This window comes from Mustela nigripes, chromosome X, assembly GCF_022355385.1.
Source record: "Mustela nigripes isolate SB6536 chromosome X, MUSNIG.SB6536, whole genome shotgun sequence".
In the NCBI taxonomy this organism is placed as follows: domain Eukaryota; kingdom Metazoa; phylum Chordata; class Mammalia; order Carnivora; family Mustelidae; genus Mustela; species Mustela nigripes.
In genome coordinates this window covers 27851175-27861481 of record NC_081575.1, presented here as the reverse complement: position 1 = coordinate 27861481, position 10307 = coordinate 27851175, and positions in this window count along the sequence as shown.

Sequence of the window (10307 nt, the reverse complement as noted above, 5' to 3'; positions counted from 1 at the left end):
GAAAGGCTTGTACCGCTATATATTTTCCTCTCAGGACTGCCTTTGTTGTGTCCCACAGATTTTGAACCGTTGTATTTTCATTTGTTTCCATGATTTTTTTCAATTCTTCTTTAATTTCCCAGTTGACCCATTCATTCTTTAGAAGGATACTATTTAGTCTCCATGTATTTGGATTCTTTCCAAACTTCCTTTTGTGGTTGAGTTCTAGCTTTAGAGAATTGTGGTCTGAAAATATGCAGGGAATGATCCCAATTTTTTGATACCGTCAACAATATATTTTAAGCATGTAGAAGAACCCAGTATCCAAAGACATAATTTGCCCAAGAAGGGAAGCCTTTATCTGGCTCCATCCTCAGTGAGACAGGAAAGTTACTTGAAAAATCCTAGCACCTTGCTTAAGAATTTAGACTTTGTTGCTCCTAAAATCAGGATTAGAAGCCTAACTCTGTCACATGTTGTAAAAATTTGGCTGATTACTTTGCTTCTCTGAACAACAATTTCTTCATTTGTAAAATAGGGATAAATAATGTATCCTTCAGAGAGTTATTTATGAGGACTAAGCAAATAGGATAATGAGTGTTAAGCGTTTAGCATACAGTGTCTGGCTTACAGGATTATTATCTATTATCTGTGTTTCTGTTATTATCTACTGTTACTATCAGTATCCTTCAAGTCTGGTAAAATATGCATGTGCATGCCTGCATGTGTGTGTGTGTGTGTGTGTGTGTGTGTGTGTAAAACTTGTTTCTTTTCTATCTCCCTTGTTAGAAGGTAGAATTCATAAGAACAGGAATTGTATTTATATTATCCATGGCTGTATGTACAACGCCTAGATCAGGGATTTCTGATGGAGTAGGTGATCAGCACATAATTGCTTAGTAGGTAAGTGTGTCAGATGGCTCCCATCATATAGAGATCCACTGGGCTAGAAAATGAGTTAACATAAAGGGAACTAATTTTTTTTCAAACCGGTTTTTTGACTGTGGTCATATCATAATATTGCTATTCCTCTCTAATATTTAGCATCCACTATTCTATAGGAACCATTTTCTTTAGTGATAGAAAACAATTAATCCTGCCCTGCCACGTTACATTCCCTTCTTGATTGATTTATTCTCCTCATGAAATGTACTCCTTTGCTATATGTTGAAATAATTTGTAAATTGAATTGAATAAGACCATCAGGCTTTGTTGTGATGGGTAGCAGCTATTTACCTTTTTATTCAGTTACATTACTATTGATGATGAGGAGGAGGATGGTGAAGGTGAATGGCTTGTCTTTAAAATTTGTAATCAAAGGGGACACCTGGGTGGCTCAGTCAATTAAGTGTCTGCCTTTAGCTCAGGTCATGATCCCAGGGTCCTGGGATTGAGCTCCGTACTGGGCTCCCTGCTCAGTTGGGGCCCTGCTTCCCCCCCCCCCATCAAATAAATAAAATCTTTTTAAAAAGATTGTAATCAAAGGATTAATTAAAAAAATAGAATATATTCATACCAAATATCTGTATTTCGCTGTCAATCTAGACAAAAAAAATTTGCCTGATACCTAGCCACTTTCATCACCTTCCTAGCTCCCACCACGTAGACACACACACACACGCACACACCTCTTCTTCCTCCACAGTCTTCCTTTTTCTGTTAGGTCTCCATACCTTTGGAATGAGAATGACCAAAGAATATGTGAAGGCATGGATCCTAAGGAAGAATTGTGCTAGATCACAGAGTGTAGACAAAGACTAATAGACTGCACAAGGGAAACCTGTTATCCAAATCTCTTTCCCACAGTTATGCATATGGGAGTTGTTTCCTTGCTGATCTGTTTTCTTTCATGGTTATCCACATTGTATTTCAATAGGTCTTGTTTCACCAGGGCCCCATATTGGCTACTTTTTAAAAAAAAATCCTACATAATACTAGCTTCATCTTTTTTTTAAGCTGAGCTCAAGAATCAGAAAGCCAGGTATGTCCACTCCACTACAGGAAATGCACATAATCTAAAAGTATTAAACAGTTAAATATACTACCTACCTATCTAATCAAATAATACCTCCCCAAAACAATGCAATGGTGTGAGTATTAGCTCTTATTTTGAATTGCTCATGGCTCCACCTGAAGTTCTCAAATATACAGGCACTGTTAAATAATAGTCATTCCCCTAGTCTATACTAATATATCATAGTAAGACCAATATTTACCTACCCCACCACAATACCTTAAAACAGTCATTCTATAATGGTAGACCTAAGTGGACCTGATATGAAGCAACCTGAGTTCTAGCCCTATTTTCATACTAACTTGTGTCACCTTAGATGAGTTATGTCCTCCCTAGATCTAGGTTACATAATTTGCAAATGAAGATGGATAATGACTTTTTATGCTCAATTTATTTTTTAAATTTATTTCTTTTTAAAAAAAAACATTTATTTACTTATTTATTTGACAGACAGAAATCACAAGTAGGCAGAGAAGCAGGCAGAGAGAGGGGAGGGAGCAGGCTCCCTGCTGAGCAGAGAGCCCAATGCCAGGCTTGATACCAGGACCCTGGGATCATGACCTGAGCCAAAGGCAGAGGCTTTAACCCACTGAGCCACCCAGGCACCCAATTTATTTAATTTAAAACAAAAATTCTTTTCAGTGTTACAGAATTCATTGTTTATGCATCACACCCAGTGTTCCATGCAATACGTGCCCTCCATAATACCCACCACCAATCTCCCCCAACCTCCCGCCCCCCTCCCCTCCAAAACCTCAGGTTGTTTTTCAGAGTCCACAGACTCTCATGGTTCATCTCCCCCTCCAATTTTCCCCAACTCACTTCTCCTCTCCATCTCCCCATGTCCTCTGGGTTATTCCTTATGCTCCACAAATAAAGGAAACCATATGATAATTGACTCTCAATGCTTGACTTATTTCACTCAGCATAATCTCTTCCAGTCCCATCTATGTTGCTACAAAAGTTGGGTATTTATCCCTTCTGATGGAGGCATTAATACTCCATAGTGTATATGGACCATATGGACCTTCTTTTTTTTTTCCTTCCTTTTTATAATTTTTAAAAAAAATTTTATAAACATATAATGTATTATTAGCCCTAGGGGTACAGGTCTCTGAATCGCCAGGTTTACACACTTCACAGCACCACCATAGCACATACCCTCCCCAATGTCCATAACCCCACCACCCTCTCCCTTCCACCCCTCCCCCCAGCAACCCTCGGTTTGTCCTGTGAGATTAAGAGTCGCTTATGGTTTGTCTCCCTCCTGATCCCATCTTGTTTCATTTATTCTTTTCCTAACCCCAAACTCCCCATGTTGCATCTCCACTTTCAACCTTCTTTATCAATTCATCCATTGAAGGGCATCTTGGTTCTTTCCACAGTTTGGCACCTGTGGCCATTGCTGCTATGAACATTGGGGTACAGATGGGCCTTCTTTTCACTACATCTGTATCTTTGGGGTAAAGTCCCAGTAGTTCAATTGCAGGGTCATAGAGTAGCTCTATTTTTAAATTCTTAAGGAATCTCCACACTGTTTTCCAAAGTGGCTGCACCAACTTGTATTCCCACCAACAGTGTAAGAGGGTTCCCCTTTCTCCATATCCTCTCCAACACATGTTGTTTACTGTCTTGTTAATTTTGGCCATTCTAACTGGTGTAAGGTGGTATCTCAATGTGGTTTTGATTTGAATATCCCTGATGGCTAATGATGAACATTTTTTCATGTGTCTGTTAGTCATTTGTATGTCTTCTTTGGAGAAGTGTCTGTTCATGTCTTCTGCCTATTTTTGACATGATTATCTGTTTTGTGTGTGTTGAGTTTGAGGAGTTCTTTATAGATCTTGGATATCAGCCCTTTGTCTGTAGTGTCATTTGTGAACATCTTCTTCACTCCGTTGGTTACCTCTTTGTTTTGTTGACTGTTTCCTTTGCTGTACAGAAGCTTTTGATCTTGATGAAGTTCCAAAAGTTCATTTTCGCTTTTGTTTCCTTTGCCTTTGGAGACATCTTGAAAGAAATTGCTTTTGCCGATGTTGAAGAGGTTAGTCCCTATTTTCTCCTCTAGTATTCTGATGGATTCCTGCCTCACATTGAGGTCTTTTATCTATTTCGAGTTTATCTTTATGTACAGTATAAGAGAATGGTCGACTTTCATTCTTCTACACATAGTTGTCCAATTTTCCCAGCACCATTTATTGAAGGCACTGTCTTTTTTCCACTGTATATTTTTTTTTTTTTGAGAGATCTTTTTTTTTTTTTAATTTTTTATTTTTTTTAAACATTTATTTTTATCCCCAGGGGTACAGGTCTGTGAATCACCAGGTTTACACACTTCACAGCACTCACCAAATCACATACCCTCCCCAATGTCCATAATCCCACCCCCCTCTCCCAAACCCCCTCCCCCCGGCCTGATATGAGGAAGTGGTGATGCAACATGGAGGCTTAAGTGGGTAGAAGAATAAATGAAACAAGATGGGATTGGGAGGGAGACAAACCATAAGTGACTCTTAATCCACTGTATATTTTTTCCTGTTTTGTGGAAGATTATTTGACCATAACGTTGAGGGTCCATATCTGGGCTCTGTACTCTGTTCCACTGGTCTATGTGCCTGTTTTTGTGCCAGTACCATGCTGTCTTGGTGATCACAACTTTGTAATAAACCTTAAAATCAGGCAACGTGATGCCCCCAGTTTTCTTTTACTTTTTCAACATTTTCTTAGCAATTCGGGGTCTCTTCTGGTTCCATACAAATTTTAGGATTGTTTGTTTCAGCTCTTTGAAAAATGCCAGTGGAATTTTGATTGAATGACATTGAAAGTATAGTTTGCTCTAGGCAGTATAGACATTTTAACAGTGTTTATTCTTCTGATCCATGAGCATGGAATGGTCTTCCATCTTTTTGTGTCTTCTTCAATTTCTTTCATGAGTGTTCTGTAGTTCCTTGAGTACAGATCCTTTACCTTTTTGGTTGGGTTTATTCCCAGGTATCTTATGGTTCTTGGTGCTATCATAAATGGAATTGATTCTCTAATTTCCCTTTCTATATTTTCATTGTTAGTGTATAAGAAAGCAACTGAATTTTATGCATTGATTTTGTATCCTGGCACATTACTGAATTGCTGTATGAGTTCTAGTACTTTGGGGGTGGAGTCTTTTGGGTTTTCTGTATAAAGTATTATGTCATCTGTGAAAAGAGAGAGTTTGACTTCTTCATTGCCAATTTGAATACCTTTTATTTATTTATGTTGTCTGATTGCTGTTGCTAGGACTTCTAGTACTATGTTGAACAAGAGTGGTGAGAGTGGGCATCCTTGTCCTGTTTCTGGTCTCAAAGGGAAGGCTGTCAGGATGATATTTGCTGTGGGTTTTTCTTTTTTTTAAGATTTTATTTATTTATTTGACACACAGAGAGAAATCACAAGTAGGCGTAGAGGCAGGCAGAGAGAGAGAGAGGAGGAAGCAGGCTCCCCACTGAGCAGAGAGCCCAATGTGGGGCTCAATACCAGTACCCCGGGATCATCACCTGAGCTGAAGGCAGGGGCCTCAACCCGCTGAGCCACCCACGCACCCCTTGCTGTAGGTTTTTCATAAGTAGATTGTATGAAGTTGAGGAATATTCCTTCTATCCCTATACTTTGAATCATTTTAATCTGGAATGGATGTTGTAACTTGTCAAATGCTTTTTCTGCATCAGTTGAGAGGACCATGTGGTTTTTCTCTCTTCTCTTATTGATTTGTTATACCAGATTGATTTGTGAATATTGATCCACTCCTCCTTTCTATGGATAAATCCCACCTGGTCATGGTGGATAATCTTTTTAATGTGCTGTTGGATTCTATTAGCTAGGATCTTGTTGGAAATCTTAGTATCCATATTCATCAGGGATATTGGTCTGAAATTCTCCTTTTTGGTGGGGTCTTTTCCTGGTTTGGGGATCAAGGTAATGCTGGCTTCATAAAAAGAGTCTGGAAATTTTCCTTCTGCTTCTATTTTTTGAAACAACTTCAGGAGGATAAGTATTATTTCCTCTTTGAATGTTTGGTAGAATTCCCTAGGGAATCCATCAGGTCCTGGGCTCTTGTTTTTTAGGAGGTTTTTGATCACTGCTTCAATCTTGTTACTAGATACTGGTCTATTCAGATTGTCAATTTCTTCCTGGCTCAGTTTTAGAAATTTATAGTTTTCCAGGAATGCATCCATTTCATCTAGGTTGCCTAACTTATTGGCATAGAACTGTTGATAATAATTTCTGCTGATTGTTTCTATTTACTTATTTTAGAGAAAAAGCACACATGCATACATCCACATGAACATAAGTGCTCAAGTAGGGAGAAAGGGCAGAGGGAGAAGAAAAATCTGAAGCAGACTCCCTGCTCAGCACTGAGCTGATGGCGGGATTTTATCTTAATGACCCCAAGATCACAACCTGAGTCAAAACCAAGAGCTGGCGCCCCGAGATGCTATTTCAAACACAAAAAGGAACTAAAGAAGATACATTATTGGGGTGCCTGGGTGGCTCAGATGGTTGGGCCTCTGCCTTCAGCTCAGGTCGTGATCCCAGGGTCCTGGGATCGAGCCCCAGATCTGTCTCCCTGCTCAGTGGGGAATCTGGTTCTTTCCCTGCCTGCTACTTCCCCTGCCTGTTCTCTCTTTCTCTCTCTCTTAAATTAAAGAAAATACATTGTCAAAGTTAAAAAAAAAAAAAAAAAAACCAAGAGCCGGAAACCCAACTGACTGAGCCACCCAGACACTCCTCAATTTATTTTTAATAATGAATGTTAGTTTTTCTTCAACTAATTCTGTTCTACTGCAAACCTTTTACAAAGGTCATAGAGGAGTTTAATTTGAATACTTGCAAAATAATATCCTGCAAAGGTTTCATTGTTCCAAAGTTTGAAACATCTCAAGTTTTAAGCAATGCCTTATTAATTTGACAATTAATTTAATATCTTTAATTTGTAGTAAATATATGCAAAATTATTATTTATTATAATCTTATTGATTAAACTAAATCCAGCACATGTACACATTAAGACCTTCAAATATGTTTATGCTGTTGAATATTTTTAAAGTTAATGGTAGAATTAGCATGACACTTGCAATTCATCTCAAATAACTTTTTTTTAATGCAACAAGTGACATTAATTCAGTCAGGAAAACAAAGAGGAGGCTTAAAATGTTTTCCTTGATCCAGCAGGAAGTGTTCTCAGATTACTGGTATTAAAAATAGGCATGTGCTTAGTCCAGTTCTCTCCTTAAAAGCAGAACATAACAGAGAAAAGAGTCTTTCATTCACATACACCCATCTGAATTTGACAAATAAGCAAGAAACTGCTACAAGAGAACTCTTGAGAAACCAGGACATGGATATAGAAACCCACCTACCCTTTTTTTCTACTTGTCTATTATTTAAGACCACTTCACGCTATTTCCTCCAAACTAGTAATTAGGAACTGGATACAGTCCTTAGATGGTTATCACCCATTGGACAAGGGCAGTGAGGTGAACGGAGCTCTGGGAAGCACAATGTCATTTAAGACCTTGAGGAAAATTGCTAGCTAGTGCTATTTTGTTCACTTCACTTTTGCTTTTGAGTCTTGACACCTGGTTTTACTTTTTGCCTCAAGTGAACAGGTGCTACTTGTTGTCCAGTGAATCCCCAGTTCTCTACACTTCTAGAGATGGCAGAAACTTTTTCCTTAGTTGTTAATTTCTTAAATTCTCTTAGTTGTTAATTTCTCAAATGCCCTTGTATAGCACCCGATTTTTCCCTAGATGTTAGGTCTATCACTGCCAGAAATTTTCTTTTTTAAAGACTTTTAGAAAAAAATTTAAATAATCTCTCCACCTAACATTGGGCTTGACCTCACAACCCGAAATCAAGAGTTACCTGCTCTACTGACTGAGCCAGCCAGGCACCACTCACTGCCAGAAAACTTAATGTTGCTTCTAGCCCATAATTCTTTCAAGACTTTACTAAAATGCTATTTTCTCTGTGAAGTTTTCCTGTTTATTTTCCCCCACAGCTTCTATTAACTTCTAACATAAAGTATAATATGCTTCTTATGCTTATTGTCTTTCTCTCCACACTATAGAATATAGGCTTTTGAAGGGCAGAGACTTTTGCCTGTATGCTTCACTGACATATTCCCTGAACCTAGAAGGCTCCCTGGTATATAGTAAGTGCTCAACAAACATTTGTTGAGTTAGTGAATCTAGCCCAATCTCTTTCATATCAGACTTTTCAAGTATTGATTGCTACGTGAATTAAATAGTTTGGTCCATACCTCTTTGGATTTGAGATATCAAATTTTAATCCTGCCTCCTACAATTGAGGCCACCTTCATTCCTATTCATTTTCTTCATGTTCTGGTAATAGAGGTCTAACTTGGGTGTCCTATTATCTCTTCAGAAGTATCTCAACTATTGCATGTATCACTGTAGTGGAGGGGAATCCAGGAAGAACCACTTCAACAGTTCACATGTTTTACATCTCACTAAACCTTGCATTAAACTCATCCCATCCATGAAACCTTTTACAATTTTACCCACTAAACTCCTTGGCCTTCTCTCCATACTACCTCTTATTTCTTTATTGCTGTGCATATTTGCACACACATACTTGTACCCGTCAGTTCAGGTGACCTTTTTTTCAGTTTATGAATGTATTGTCAATTCTTCAATTTAGATAGCAAGTTTACTTGAAAGGATTTTCAGATCCTAATGGGATGATCCTACTCCTGCCTTATATTCCTAAATGAGTTTATTTTTCTTTAAAGTATACAAATTAATTTAAAGAAATCAAGACATTTTTGGGGCACCTGGGTAGCTCAGTGGGTTCAACGTCTGTCTTCAGCTCAGGTCATGATCCCAGGGTCCTGGGATCAAACCCTGCATCGGGGCTCTCTGCTCGGTGGGGAGCCTGCTTCCCCCTCTTTCTCTGCCTGCTTCTCTGCCTACTTGTGATCTCTGTCTGTCAAATAAATAAAATCTTTTTAAAAAAGATCATTTTCTTTGATAAAGTTGAAAATACAATTTTGTTTCTGAGAAGCAATGTTTCCTACATAATTTCCATAAGAAATAAGAGCTGGAGAGCTGGACAATTTGCTGTTCAAAGATCAGGATCAAAAGAGATTCTTCAGCTCTTTCTGCCCACGGGTCCTGTCCCCGTGCTTTAATAAACTACCACTTTGCACCAAAGATGTCTCAAGAATTCTTTCTTGGTTGTGGGCTCCGGACCTCATCCACTGAACCTTACCTATATTCTAAAACCTCATCAGTCTGATTTGTTCTCTTATCTCTGGTTTCGTTATGCCTCAACGTTTCTGGGATTTGGGGGGAGACTGATCACTTAGCTCCCATGTGAACCTATTCATGCAGCCCCCTACCTATCTCTACCTACCTAGCCCTGCCTGTCCCTTATTCAGTGAGACCCTGCAGATGCATAGCGGTGGGATGATTGGGGGGATGATTGCCAACATGTATCTTGTGGAATAGAGATAAAGGAAGTTTCCAAAAGAATTTTGCGCAGGACCCTGTGCATTGGGCTAACATTGCCTTTTGCTCTTAGCAAAGTGTCAACATCTAGGCAGTTGAGTCCCTAGGGGAATGTCACTCTGACTGTCTGAAGGACTTGTTAATGGGCTGTAAGTAGTGAGGAAATCTAATAATTTTTCTTCTGCCTTTATTTCCCACATCATTGTGTTCCAGTGAATTTCATGCATGGCTCATATAACAATAGGCATGAAGGTTGTCCATATGTGAGCTATTGCAGTTTCTCTGAAGTTGATGTCAGGTCATCAACCTTCAGCTTGCAGAGTTTGGGGAAAAGGGCTGTTTTAGTTTTTAGGGACTTCAACCAAAGAGTGGAAGAAAATGTGAGATATTCGTTTGTGTGGCTTCTGTCTCTATCCAATTGGAGCCCCTAAATGTGGGGCAACTCAATCAGGTGGAAGCCAGTCGTGTGGGAAGTAAAAGAATTCACCTGAGGCAGAACCAAGGTGATAGAAGTTTATTGAATACACTGTAAGGGAGCACTGGGCAGGACAACAAAGGAGAGAATCTGCAAAGTGATAGTGGGTAGGGGCTGTATTTAAAGGGGAAAGGTGAGGAGGTTTGGGGATATATAGAATTTTTCCTTTGGTAGCTGTGCCTGGTTGTAAGTAACCCATTGGTTAGTTAGGACCTGTGGGTACTCTGAGGTGGGTCATCAGATGGGCATGTATGGATTCAGCCATGGTGTCACCGTGGGACTTTCTACCTTACTCACATTCCCATTGTTCAAGCCTGTTGTTCAAAAGTGACCT